The sequence below is a fragment of the Suricata suricatta genome, chromosome 10 (assembly GCF_006229205.1).
Source record: "Suricata suricatta isolate VVHF042 chromosome 10, meerkat_22Aug2017_6uvM2_HiC, whole genome shotgun sequence".
NCBI classification, from domain to species: domain Eukaryota; kingdom Metazoa; phylum Chordata; class Mammalia; order Carnivora; family Herpestidae; genus Suricata; species Suricata suricatta.
This window is the reverse complement of record NC_043709.1, coordinates 77,743,041-77,756,817: the sequence shown is the minus strand read 5'-3', so window position 1 is coordinate 77,756,817 and position 13,777 is coordinate 77,743,041.

Sequence of the window (13,777 nt, the reverse complement as noted above, 5' to 3'; positions counted from 1 at the left end):
AGCAAACAAACCGACCACTCAATAAACAAAAACAATGTTCAGCAAAGAGTCAGCACGTGAACCTGCAGAAGAATTGTGTAGAGAACCCAGTCTCCTTCTGTCTATTCTTTCCCTTCAATGGCAAGGGCATGACCATACTTTAGAGTCTCTCATCACTCTGAGTTGTTCTAAACAACCGAAATCAAGTGCCTCCACCTTTGGTACAGAGATTTCCTTCTGCCAAGAAGAAAGAAAACCATTTTTCGCAGAACCCAAGGGTGTAATCAGCAAAGACGCCAGCATCTCTGTTGAAAGATCCGCCATTTGTGTTTGTGATGGCACGGGAGGCACAGAAAGCTTCTGAGAGCCTGTGATACTTTTAGCAGGCATCTGGCATTTGAGGCAAGACCATTTACCCAGAAAACTGCCTGCTCTTTCAGCTTGGTAACCATGGACTGTAGCCAGAAGTGATTTTGGCTTCTGCTCGTCCTTTCTAAATTCCTCTAAAGAGTGAGGGAGAGCAAGGAGGAGTGATTTTTTTCCTTTCTGGTAAATTAAATTAAAATAAACAAAAATATCTACTTATGTAAGTTGAAAATCCTTGGATAAGTACAAAGCTCTGATTGTATGGATAGAAACCTAGCTATTTGATCAACATAAACACACACATACACACACACAACTTTTCTGACTTCTTAAAATGGGTTGAGACCTCATGGCTCTGAAGCCAGGGCACACAGATTTTAGCTTACCTTCTCTGGTCTGGCACCTTCCTTCTGCTGGCAATAAGTTTGGCTTGTACAGTGAGATTTTGAAGAGACGTCTGAGTTTGATTAACTGTGCCTTTATGAATAACATCCTCAGAGAATTCCAAGCCGTGTTCAGATTCTTGACAGCAGCAGCCATGGAGCGTTGGTGTGGAGTCAAGCTGTTCCTTGCGACAGAAGATTCTGACAGATCATAACTCTTCCGACCTATAGCCGTCATCGCCCTTTTTTGCAGGCTGATATTCCTCACATTTTCATTTTACTCACTTTTCAGTTGATTTGTCAATTTACTGAGAATCATCAAATCCATTTTGAAGTGCAGTTCGCTCCCTGCTGGGAAGTGGCTACTCAAAAAGAGACTTGGCTGGGGCGCCTGGGTGGCTCAGTCAGTTAAGCATCCGGCTTCGGCTCAGGGCATGATCTCACGTTTCGTGCCTGGAGCCTGCTTCAGATTCTGTGTCTCCCTCTCTCTCTGCCCCGCCCCCTCTCGCTTTGTCTCTGTCTCTTGAAAATGAATAAACGTTAAAAAAAATTTTTTTAAAATAGACTTGGGATGTTCTTCAGGATGAAGAGGTGCCTAGTTAGAGAGTTAAGACAAATAGAAGAGAAGGGGGACCATCCCTAAGAATTAGCTACAGCTGAGATATTTCCTACTAGTTTAGTCTTGGAATCTTCCCTTGGTGAGAGTAACTGGCTGTAGACTCTTCAGATTATGGAGAATCAGCTGTGGTAACATTCCTGGGCCACACCCATGGTGAATTTTGCTATTGGATCAAGCAACTTTCCCGGCTGGTCTGTCTGCCAGTTGATAAATGCAATTAAGTGGAAAATCAAATGGCAACTAATGTTTTTTCCTCCTCAGCAGAGACCACCAAAGGCGGGGTGGGAGGGCAGCCATTAATCTTTCCTGTGTTAATTGAGAACACTGGATGCCATTATGAAACCATTTCCTTTGGAGTCACGCTACTCATTTGAATCCCAGTTCAAGTTTGTTGAAATTATAATGGTAGTAGGCGTTATCTTGTCACAGGGTACCATATTACAACATGATTGCTTTTCATTTTACATGGTTCACAAAGCAAAATGAATTCTGAATAACCAATAGTGTGAGTTATAATTGGTATATGAGTATGTATTTTCAGGAGCAGAAAATGTTCCAATGACAATATACTGCATTGGTGATTCAGTACATTTTCTCTTCACTGTGCTATTCGAGATGCAAGATATTCATATTATATTCTGATTTGCTATCTCCTTCCTTCAGAAGAGGCAAAAAGCTCAGACTATCATAATGTCATATGTATGTGTATTTTAGTAGTGAAAAAGACTTTTGCCTTATTGACTATTTTTAAAATCAGAAATTTGTCTAAGAGAATCATTTTTAAAAAACAATCACCTGTATGGAGTTTACTATAAGGGCGGAATCCAGAGTAACTAAGCATCTGTCAAGTAGAGGAGTTTATTTGCAATTCCCAATTTTGTTTAGAAAATTCTCCTTTCCTACCTTAGCTGTCAAAGATAATATACTAACATCTGCACCAGTACAATGTCTCCAATCAGGATTTTCGGACACTACCTCTTGCTCTGGACGTTTCTTACTGTCTACCTTCCCTCTACCCTCTGTCAAACTGTATCATTTAGTCCTTTAGCAACAGTGACCAAAATAATAATAATAATAATAATAATAAACAAACACACAGGATTTCATTCAGTACCAGATATCTCATCAGAAGCAATGGATAAAGGTCTTCAGACTTTTATAAGAGACTTATTTTTATCTTAGAATTTCATATTTAGCCAAACTACCAATCAAACAGAAGGGCATAATAATTTTTTTTCAGAAAGGCAAGGCAAGGACCCCAAAATTTTAGCTCCCATAGACCTTTTTCTTAGAAAGGTGCTTCGACATCTATGCCTGTTAAAACAATTGTGCACCCAATTCCCAGTTCTGGTGTTAGTGGTGGTGGGGGCTGGGGGGTAGTTTCCTGTGCCACCAGACAATTCTGGGATACCATCTGGGTGTCTGGCAATTCAGCTAAAATCTGACACTATCTACCAGGAGATGGCATCGGATTCCACAGGTTAAAGGTCAGTCCTACAATACTGTGCCCCTGACTCCTATTTCAAGTACCTGTGTCAAATCTAGGTTGTTCCAAACCTCTACCAACAGGCTATAATCAGAAGTTCCCATGACTCCCTCCTTGGGGTTCTTTAATTTGCTAAAAACAGCTCAGGAAATGCATTTACTCACTGGATTACCGATTTATTACAAAAGATATTAAAAGTTAAGAATCAAGAGTCAGATGAATAGACATGTAGGGTTAAGTCTTAAACAAAGGAACTTCTGTCCCAGTGAAATTGGGTCCCAACATGGTGCATATGGACGCCTTCTGTTTCCCCACCTGGATGTTCTCCAAACACCTTCCTTTGGGGTTTTTGTGGAGGCTTCATTACATTGGCCATTGGTGATTGATTCAACCTCAATCTCTCCCTTCCCTGGAAATTAGGAGGTAAAAGTCACAATCCTCTATTTATAGTTGGTTCCCCTGTCAACGAGCCTCCATCCTTAGGTGCTTTCCAGAAATCACCTCATTAACATAAATCCAGTTGTGGTAGAAAGGGGTTTGTTACAAATAACAAGATACCTATTTCACCTTTATGGCCCTGAAGGGATTTCAGGAACTGAGGTCAAGAGACCAAATATTATGCCAAAAATATGTTCTCATTGCTCTTATAGCTCAGGAAATTCCAAGTATTTTGGGAGATCTGTGTCAGAATGAGGATGAATGATGAACAAAGACAAAATATATACATATACATTTATGTGTGTGTCTGTGTGTATCTTAATATATCATATCATACCAATAAAACAAGGGAGTTAATCAAGAAAAACAAGATGTGGTATTAAAAGCAGGAAAAGAGTGGTATGTTATCTCAGATTCATTGTTTTGTAGCTGCCTTAGAAAAATTTGGATTGGAACAGAAGATATAGCCCTCTACTAACAACTAGGAAAAATTTGAGCTTCTGTTAGTGGCAAAAAAAAAAAAACCAAAAAAAAAAACCCCAAAAAACAGATCATAAAAACAAAGAGAATGCATTCTAATTTGATTGCAAGATCATTTTTATAGGGATAATGCTGTTTAATCATGGTGTGTTATAAGATATATAACAAAGAAATATAAGTATAGCTCACTATGCTTTCAGACCTGAATAATTTTTATGTGGGCACGATGTAAAGGCTGTTAGTTGGTTTTCAACTTCTAGAATCACCTTATAAACAAAGCACAGAAGACACCCATAAATACAGAATGAAAAGGAAATATTTTCATTTTAGAAGAAGGAAGCAAGTATTGGAGTACATGTGACATGTGTCTTCATGTCACAAAATGAGAGCTCAAAGCACTCTGCATGTCACAAGGGCAATAGTGTTACTCTGCCTGGATTACTCTGTTAGGATTCTTAACTGTATGCAACAGAAACTACCTTGGCTAACTCAAGAAGAAAAAGAAAGCCTCTCTTGGAGGACTGGAGAAACTGGGGTTTGGTGGCCAGGAGCACTTTTAAAAAATGAACACACCAGAAGTCCTCTGTCAGCTGAGCACAAAGCAGAGCAGTCTGTACTTGAAACCGAGCTGGCACGGGCAACTATTAAGAGCTGCGGCCACTGCTACCCAGGAACTGAATTTCACCACAAATGTGCTTCTCGGTCTTCATACCACTATCTGAGAATAGCAAAGGCCTGGGCTTTCCGAATGCTAATGTTTTCTGGTTTGTACCGGCCCCTAAGTGCCTGGCGGGGATGGGTGGGGCAGGTGAGGTCATCCCTGTGTTAATTAGGCTGGTGGAACAGCAGATTAACAGCAGGGGGGGAGGGGACTGCCCGTACTGTGCTTCTGCCTTCCAGTTTGGACCCCAGATGTGTGGCATTAGCTCACTAGCCTATCACCAGCGAACGCTTCTCTGTTCTGTTACCCACGGAGGGGCGAGACACAGCCTGGGAGGGGAAGGTGCAAACTCCCGGAAGGGCCAGGATTATGTAACCTTTTTTATCACCATGAGGGTGTGTCTCCTCAAGCTGGCAAAGAAGGCAATAAACAGCTTTCAAGTGTTTCATTTTAAAATCTCAAAAAAATATATTTTCTACTTCTTTCACTTCATGAGGCTTTTGAGCTTTATTAAGTTTTGTTTTGTTTTTTTTTTTAATTTTTAACTTGAGAGTATAACATTTTAACCCACCACCATCGGAAGTCAAGAAAGACTTGAGCAAGTCTTGAACAAGTTATTGACCTTTCCGGAAGTCCAGTTTCCTTGCTTGGAAAATGGATTTCCTCTCCTCTCAACTTCTTTTCATTGGAGATTCTATTTCTCCATGTCTGAATTCGCAAACCTGATTTATATTCCTGTGTAGTATTTGCATTTTTTCTCTTTATTAGAGCCACTGCCAAAAGTAAAAATTTCATATTTACCATTATGCCTTGCAACCCTGGAAAGAATCTCTTGATTGCATCTGCCTACCAGTCAGGGAGAAGGATGTAAAGAAAATTTGTAGCTGAACAAGTCTCCACATTATCCATAAGAGCCAAAAAGTGACATGACATACATGTCCATTACCTGAACAAATTAATTAAATGTGGTGTATCCGTACAATGTAACATTATTGGGCAATATTAAAGAGAAATGAAGTACTGATGTATGCTATAATATGGATAAATCTTTTTTAAGATTTCTTTAACATTTTTTAATGTTTATTTATTTTTGAGAGAGACAGAGCACGAGTGATGGAAGAGGCTGAGACACAGAATCTGAAGGTGGCTCCAGGCTCTGAAGAGCCTGATGTGGGGCTCGAACCCACGAACTATGAGATCATGAACTGAGCTGAAGTCAGACACTTAACCGACTGAGCCACCCAGGCACCCCTAAGAATTTACTTTTAAGTAATCTCTATACCCAACGTGGGGCTCAAACGCAAATCCTGAGATCAAGAGTTGAGTGCTCTACCAACCAAGCCAGCCAGGACCCCCTATGGACAAATCTTCAAAACATGCTAAGTGAGGTAAGTCAGGCATAGTGCATCATATTCTGTATGATACCATTCACATGAAATATCCAGAATGAGCAAATCCATATAGATAGGAAACAGTTAGGGGTGCCTAAGACTAGGGGTTGAGAGAGTTGGGGTTCATGAGAGTTACTGCTGATGTGTACAGGGGAGTATGTAAAGGTGATAGAGATGTTCTAAATTTAATTTCAGTTGTATAACTCTTACTATACTAAAAACCATGAAGAATACAATTTAAATGGGTAAATTTATGCTATATAAATTATATCTCAATAAAGCTATTATTTAAAAAACAAAACACATTCTGTAGCCCCTCACTGAAAGGTTGGCTACTGGGAGGAATAGGTTGGTATTTGGGGATCCATGTGATGGTTCCTCAAGATTGGCCTCCTGAGGTATGTTTGCATTTAATAAGTATCAGCAGATGTGGATTCAAGAGACTTTGACCAAGAGTTGTATACTTTAAGGCTCCAGTTCAACAGAGAGTGTCAATGCTCATTGAGGAATTACCTATAAAGAGAGGTTCTATTCTGGCCCCATGCAAGAGGCAATGGGGCAATAGACCAGAAGCTACAGCCATCCTCTGGGCGCAGCTTCTGGGGCTGACCCTATGGCACACTGGGCTTCACCCCATGAGCTGTGTCCTCTCCCACAGAGGGGCCTCTGCCAAGAGGTCATGTGTGCCTCATGGATACCCAACCGTATTTCCACATCTTCTCACTAAGCTCAGTGTCACTGGGTCTCCTGTTTTTGAAAAAAAGGCTGCAGCAAGGACAAGGTCCCTTCCACATTTTGGCTCTTACTTGGTTCCCATCCATACTTCAACACAATCCATCAAGGCCAGTTTCTACAGGGCAACCAGATGCTTCTGGGCTTCAGAGGGTCAGTGCAATGGGTGAGAACAAGAGGTCCTCCCTCAGCACACTCATAAACTGTGGGGCTCCCTGGATGGATGAGGACTTGAAAGGGCTCAGGACAGGCTTTTATTTGCTTCCCTTAGCGAAATGGGGTGTCGAATACTGTACCCTGAGGACCACTTGAGGCATTTTGTTTGCTTGACAAAGTAAGTAGACGTCTACAGTTAGACCTTCTCTCATTCAGTCCTTTATCCAGTTAACATTAGTGTGACATCTACACACTGCATTATCCCATGGGGGCCAGAGGGAAAAACATTTCACACTTCCCTGGGGTCTGCTCAGAAGTGAAGCATGAGTTTAGCTAGAAAAGAAGGTAGACTCTGGTGCATTTTGGTTTGGGTGATGAGATACCTAATTCTTTTTCTTATTTTAATATACTTTTTATGTTTATTTATTTATTTTGAGAGAAAACACAAGCAGGGGAGGAGCAGTGCAAGACGGAGAGAGAGAGAATCCCAAACAGGCTTCACACTGTCAGTGCAGAGCCCAATGTGGGACTTGAATTCCCTAATACTGAGATCATGACCTGAGCTGCAATCAAGAGTCAATGCTTAACTGACTGAGCCACCCAGGCACCTAGGTGAGATACCTAATTCTTAAAGCTATTATGCAAATGATGAAATTGATCCATAAAGAGACAAAGAACTTTTATAAAATGTCAATGACAGGATGTGAGCCCTCCCCCAAACAATAGTATTTTATTTAAAAAAAAATTCACATAGGATTCTAATGTGCAGCCAAAGTTGAGGACCATTACTCTATTAAAAAGCAGAGAAATAGGGAAGCCTAGGTGGTTCAGTAAGTTAAGTGTCTGACTCTGGATTTTGGCTCAAGTCGTGATCTCTTGGTTTGTGGGTTCAATCCTCACATTGGGCTCTATGCTGACAGTGCAGAACCTGCTTGGGATATTCTCTCTCTCTCTCTCTCTCTCTCTCTCTCTCTCTCTCTCTCTCTGTCCTTAACCCACTAGCATGCACTAAAGTAGAGAAATAATACAGCTATGGTCACTACATATTCTGTAAGCAGATTTGGGCTACACAGCTTAACAGAGAATTATTTTTTGACTTGTGAATTTAGTTATAGGGAAAAAACCTTTTGTCAAGCCAAACTGACTTAAATGAATAGTTTTCAGGCCTTCTCATCTCAGGACCCATTATGCTCTTAAATATTACTGAGGATCTAAAGAGATTTTGTTAACCCTAGAGGAGAAAGCAGTAAATAGGCTCCTTGACCTCAACTGCAACAATTTCCTACTCAACACATCCCTAATGACAAGGGAATCAAAAGCAAAAATGAAGTATTGGAACCTCATCAAGATAAAAAGCTTCTGCACTGCAAAGGAAACAATCAAGAAAACTAATAGGCAACCGATGGAATGGGAAAAGATAGTGGCAAATGGCATATCGGATAAAGATCTGGTATCCAAAATCAACAAGGAACTCACCAAACTCCACACCCATAAAACAAATAATCCAGTGAAGAAATGGGCAGAAGACATTAATAGACACTTCTCCAAAGAGGACATCCAGATGGCCAACAGACACATGGAATGATGCTCAGCACCACTCTTCATCAGGGAAATACAAATCAAAACCACACTGAGATACCACCTCACGCTGGTCAGAGTGGTTAAAATGAACAAATCAAGAGACTATAGATGCTGGCGAGGGTGTGGAGAGACGGGCACCCTCCTACACTGTTGGTGGGAATGTAAACTGGTGCAGCTGCTCTGGAAAACAGTGTGGAGGTTCCTCAAAAAACTATCAGTAGAACTCCCCTATGACCCAGCAATAGCACTGCTAGGGATTTACCCAAGAGATACAGAAGTGCTGATGCATAGGGGCACATGCACCCCAATATTCATAGCAGCACTGTCAACAATAGCCAAACCAGGGAAAGAGCCTAAATGTCCATCACCTGATGAATGGATTAAGAAGATGTGGTTTATATATACAAAGGAGTACTACATGGCACTGAGAAAGAGTGAAATCTGACCATTTGTAGAAACGTGGATGGACTTCCAGGTTGTCATGCTAAACGAAATAAGTCGGGCAGAGGACAGATACAATATGGTTTCACTCATAGGTCTAATAGGAGAAACCTAACAGGGGACCATGGGAAGGGGAAGTGGGGGAAAGAGTAAGGGAGAGGGAAAGAGGCAAATCATGAGAGACCCTTGAATACTGAAAACAAACTGAGGGCTGAAGGGGGTGGGGGAAAGGGGAAGGTGGGTGATGGACATGGAAGAGGGCACTTGTGGGGAAGAGCACTCACTGGGTGTTATATGGAAACCAACTTGACAATAAACTATAAATTTAAAAAATAAATTAAAAAATAAAGAGCTTTGTTTATTATGTGAGTTCTATCTGTGGATATTGACTGTGTTACTGTTTTAGAAATTAAGACTGAGAAAATTTTAATATATTTTATATAATTCACTTAAGAATAACAATAACAAACCCATTACATGCTCACACCAAGAGCACGGTCTTATGAACAATGACTGTGTTTTTGAAAACAAAGCGATTTAGTGAGAGGAGAGGTCCTCTCGCATTTTTGGAAATCTCTTTACTGTCTGGCTTAATAGGAGGCAGCTGGATTCTCCGCTCTGCATTCAATCAGTCTGTTGTGATATCTCACATGATGTAGCCTCGGAAAAACTCCACAGGACCCTCAAGAGAGAATTAGAGAGAACAAGGCAAATGACGTTCTCGCATTATTATGAAAATAGTTTCAATGTCAGGACTCTGGGTCTCAGGGGCCCCCCCCATTGACATCCCTACATTCGTTCTCATAGCAATGCTGTCATTTAAGATACACTTGGAAACGAGGCTTAGGAAGGTAAGGAAGGTGCCCAGAATCACATGGTGCCAACGGCAGGGCTGGGATTGTTCGCAGGTGGTTGGCAGCTACAGTCGGGGCTCTGCCCCCACACAAGTCCTGTGTCAACAGCTCACATAATAGTCATTTTATTTCTTCACACATCCTGCTGCTGATGTTGATAGGGTAGTGCTCCCTTTAGACTTGTTTGAGGAACTTAACAAACTCAAAAGTAGTTATTGTTACATTTTTTCAAATGTCTCAAGGCAACCTTCTAATTCTTTTGGATAATAAGAGGCATCTTAGAGTTTCAACAGTTATCAAATGACTTTTCTCATCCTCACAAATTTTAAGTTATTGGAAATGATCGTAACACTGGCAAGGGATTGATTTCATTTTTTTCTTTTGTTTTCAATACAGTTTGTTCTATTCTAACCCAATATTTGACATCCTAATAAATTTTGTTTTAGTAAAAAAACAAACAAAAAACCCCAACAAATTCATTGTTTCAATAAAGTACAAATGGAAGGAAACTAGAAAGTTTTGGATTCACATAAGTTTTTTTTTCATACAGAAATTTTAATAAAGTTTTTTCCCCACAAGGATATAGCTTTAAAAGCTACAATTGCTGAGCAAAATCCAGCTCTGATGACATTCTCTGTGCCTACAAAAGCATGATCTTTTCCACTTACCCAGCAGCACTGCTTCTAACAGGAGCGTACCACTTCATCTTCTAGAATTCTTTTTTGTTAAGGTAAATAAAACCCAGAGCCACAAACAAAACAGCTGAATTGGATAACTGTTTTTTGTTGGTGATGTTATTGTTTGTATATTTGTTTTCGTTTACATTACTGTCTTTCCTCCTAGATGTTGTCGCAAGTCTTAGATCCCTATTAGGTTATGACTAATAGAATGACCCACATTATGTAATTTGTGTTCACTCTGTATTACGTCAAATTATAACTATTCACATTGTAAGAACTTAGGCTATGGAAGAAATAAATGGCTGTTCACAAAACATTAAAATACATATAAGCATTCTGACATATAAACAGTTTCTTACTGATCATATTTTAGCAAGTAATTGTTAATATAAAATTATAAATGCAAACATCTCCAGAATAACTGCAGAAAAAAAAAATAGAAAGCTCACTTTAAATTCCCTCTCTTTTTTTTCTAAAGAATATCCCATTAATCTTTCTTTATTCCTTTATAAATCCTAAAATAAATGATAAGAACATTTAAGATCATTCTTCCAAAGGTTTCTTTTTTCTTAATTTTTTTTAATGTTTGTTTATTTTTGAGAGAGAGACAGAGACAGAGCACGAATGGGGTGGGGGCAGACAGAAAGGAAGACACAGATCTGAAGCAGGCTCCTGGCTCTGAGCTGTCATGCGGGGCTTAAACCCATGAACCATGAGATCATGACCTGAGCCAAAGTCGAACAGTTAACTGACTGAGCCACCCAGCACCCAAAGATTTCAACTGAATAAAGTAGACAGTTTACAGAGCAATTGTCTTTACAAGTTATAACAAATTCAAATAGCTATTCATACATTATTAGCCATATTTATCCTTAATTATTTTACTCTTAGTTGCAGAATTTTAGAAGTTTTTTTTTCTTTCTTCTAAATGTAGGTGAAAACTGCTATTTTACATAGACCTTTCCAGTTTGATATTATATTATCCTTTAAAAATAGCTCCATGGAAGAGCTAAATTTCCACTTTGTAACACTGTAAAAATTAGAAGGAAAACTTTGAAATAATATCTTCAAAAACTCTTAAAATTGAGCTTCTAAGGACTTGGGGGTTATTATTATTATTATTATCATTAAGAGTTGTTAAGTTTGGCTCTCAGCATGGATCCACCACACCGGTAAAGTCTGTGAGCCCGAGTTTAGGCCCCGGCGAGTCTAAACCCGTAATAAAGCCCTTTGCTTTTGCATGCGTGACTCGGTCTCCCTGGCGGTTTCTGGTTTTGGGGGATGATAAAGAAATCTTGGGTACAACATCTGGTGCGTTGGCGGGGAAGTCCTCCTCCCCAGAACCCCTGGGACCCCGACATGCTGGGCCTGATCGCCGGCTGGTGAGTGCACTAATTTTCTTGTTCTTCTATGTTTGAATCTTTTTGTTTGTCTGGTCTGTTGGGTGCTGGTCACTAGGGGTCTCAAAGGAGCGAGGTGGATGCGCCACAAAAGCTCGGGGCCCGTGGGATCCAAGAGACGTCTTGGACCCACAGGAAGGAGAGATCACGGGTCAGGTCCCTCGTGGGTCAGGTCCCGCAGCACAAAGAGTGGAATTCAGGTCAGGTACCCCGCGGGTCAGGTCCCATGGCACAAAGAGTGAAATTTAGGTCCTAAGGAAACCCGCTGGTGACAGCAGTGAGATCTCATTTGGGTTAGGAAAAGCCTTGCTGTCTTGTGTCTGTTTCTTTGTGCATCTGTTCATCTACTCCATCTAAGGCTAAATACTGGCACGAGACCGATAGTCAACAAGTACCATAAGGGAAAATTGAAAAGAACTTTGAAGAGAGTTCAAGAGGGTGTGAAACCGTTAAGAGGTGCCCGTGGACGGTGTGAGGCCGGTAGCGGCCCCCGGCGTGCCAGGCCCAGGTCTTCCCGGAGTCAGGTTGCTTGGGAATGCAGCCCAAAGCAGGTGGTAAACAATGATATACCTTAGGTTGTATAGCCTGGGTAAATGCTGCAACTGCTCAAATATATGTGCAGTCCCTAAAGTTTTAATGTTTTGGTATGAGAAAGTGCATCATAATGAACTCTCCTCACTTCTTCATGGAAAGTTGTAAGAGGAGTTTTGGGACAAATGCAGTATTTGACATATTTTAGGTTAGTACTAAAATGGGTAGAAATTTCCAGAGCTAGAAACTGCATTCAAGCTGAACAAGAATTAAGAACATGGGAAATTATAGTTTTATGACTCTTGTTGGAAACATTGTTGGTCCTTTAATGTTTGCTTATCCAGATTAAGAAACTTTCTCTTAAGATATCTATGATATACAAAAATGTCATAAAGTATTTGTTTGTCTAGAGCATTTATCTTTTCTCTCTACTTAAACCATCTGAAATTCAAAAACTCAGTGAGTATTCTTTCTTTCATGGCCATTACAATTGTTTGCATAAGTTCAATAAGAATCTGTTCATTTTATAGTAGGACACCATTGGAAATATTGTTTATTTTACCAAGGCTTTGACTGGAATGTCCTATTTGAGAGCCATGCATAGGCTCAGAGATGACCTGACAGCTTTAAGGAACTAAGGTTGACTTTATGGAACATAGAGCCACAAAGCCTCATGGAAATGTTGGCTGGATACCTTGCTCACAGAGTTCCCAGCAGCCTCCCCAGGTAAGTAAAGAAGGTCACTTCCTGGCAGGTGTAGGGACTTCAGCATACCTTGGGAACCTCGGGAAGAGGAATTGACCCAACTCAACAGGTATTCCAGGCCTGTCTCATGGAAAGTGCTAGCTTGGCTTGGCTTCTGGCCCAGAGTGGCTACTAAAAGTTCAACCTGGAGATTCCTTATAAAAGGACCCAGCAAAGCAAGCCTTATAAAGTCCTCATGAACAATCTTTATTCTTGCTGAGCTTATGTACATAATTAGGCCAGGGTTGTTAAGAAGGAACTCGTTCCACCAAAGCATTAGTCTTGATTTGGCTATCTCTGATAATGGAGGTTTTTTAGAGAGAAAAACTATGTTTCAGCAATGCACTACTATAAATGTTATTCTAGTTCTGGGTATCTTTAAATATCTGTTGTTGGATCTCAGGCTTGTTAGTCTGTGTGGATGATATTTAAAATCTACACATTCAGTGCAATCCCCATCAAAATTGCACCAATATTCTTCTCAAAACTAGAACAAACTATCCTCAAATTCATATGGAACCACAAAAGACCCTGTTTAGCCAAAGTTATATTGAAGAAGAAAACCAAAATGGGAGGCATCACAATCCCGGACTTTAGCCTCTACTACAAAGCTGTCATCATCAAGACAGTATGGTATTGGCACAAAAACAGACACATAGACCAATGGAATAGAATAGAGAATCCAGAGCTGTACGGTCAATTAATTTTTGACAAAGCAGGAAAGAGTATCCAATGGAAAAAAGACTGCCTCTTTAGCAGGTGGTGCTGGGAAAATTGGACAGCAACATGTAGAAGAATGAAACTAGACCAATCTCTTACACCATACACAAAAATAAGATCAAAATGGTTGAAGGA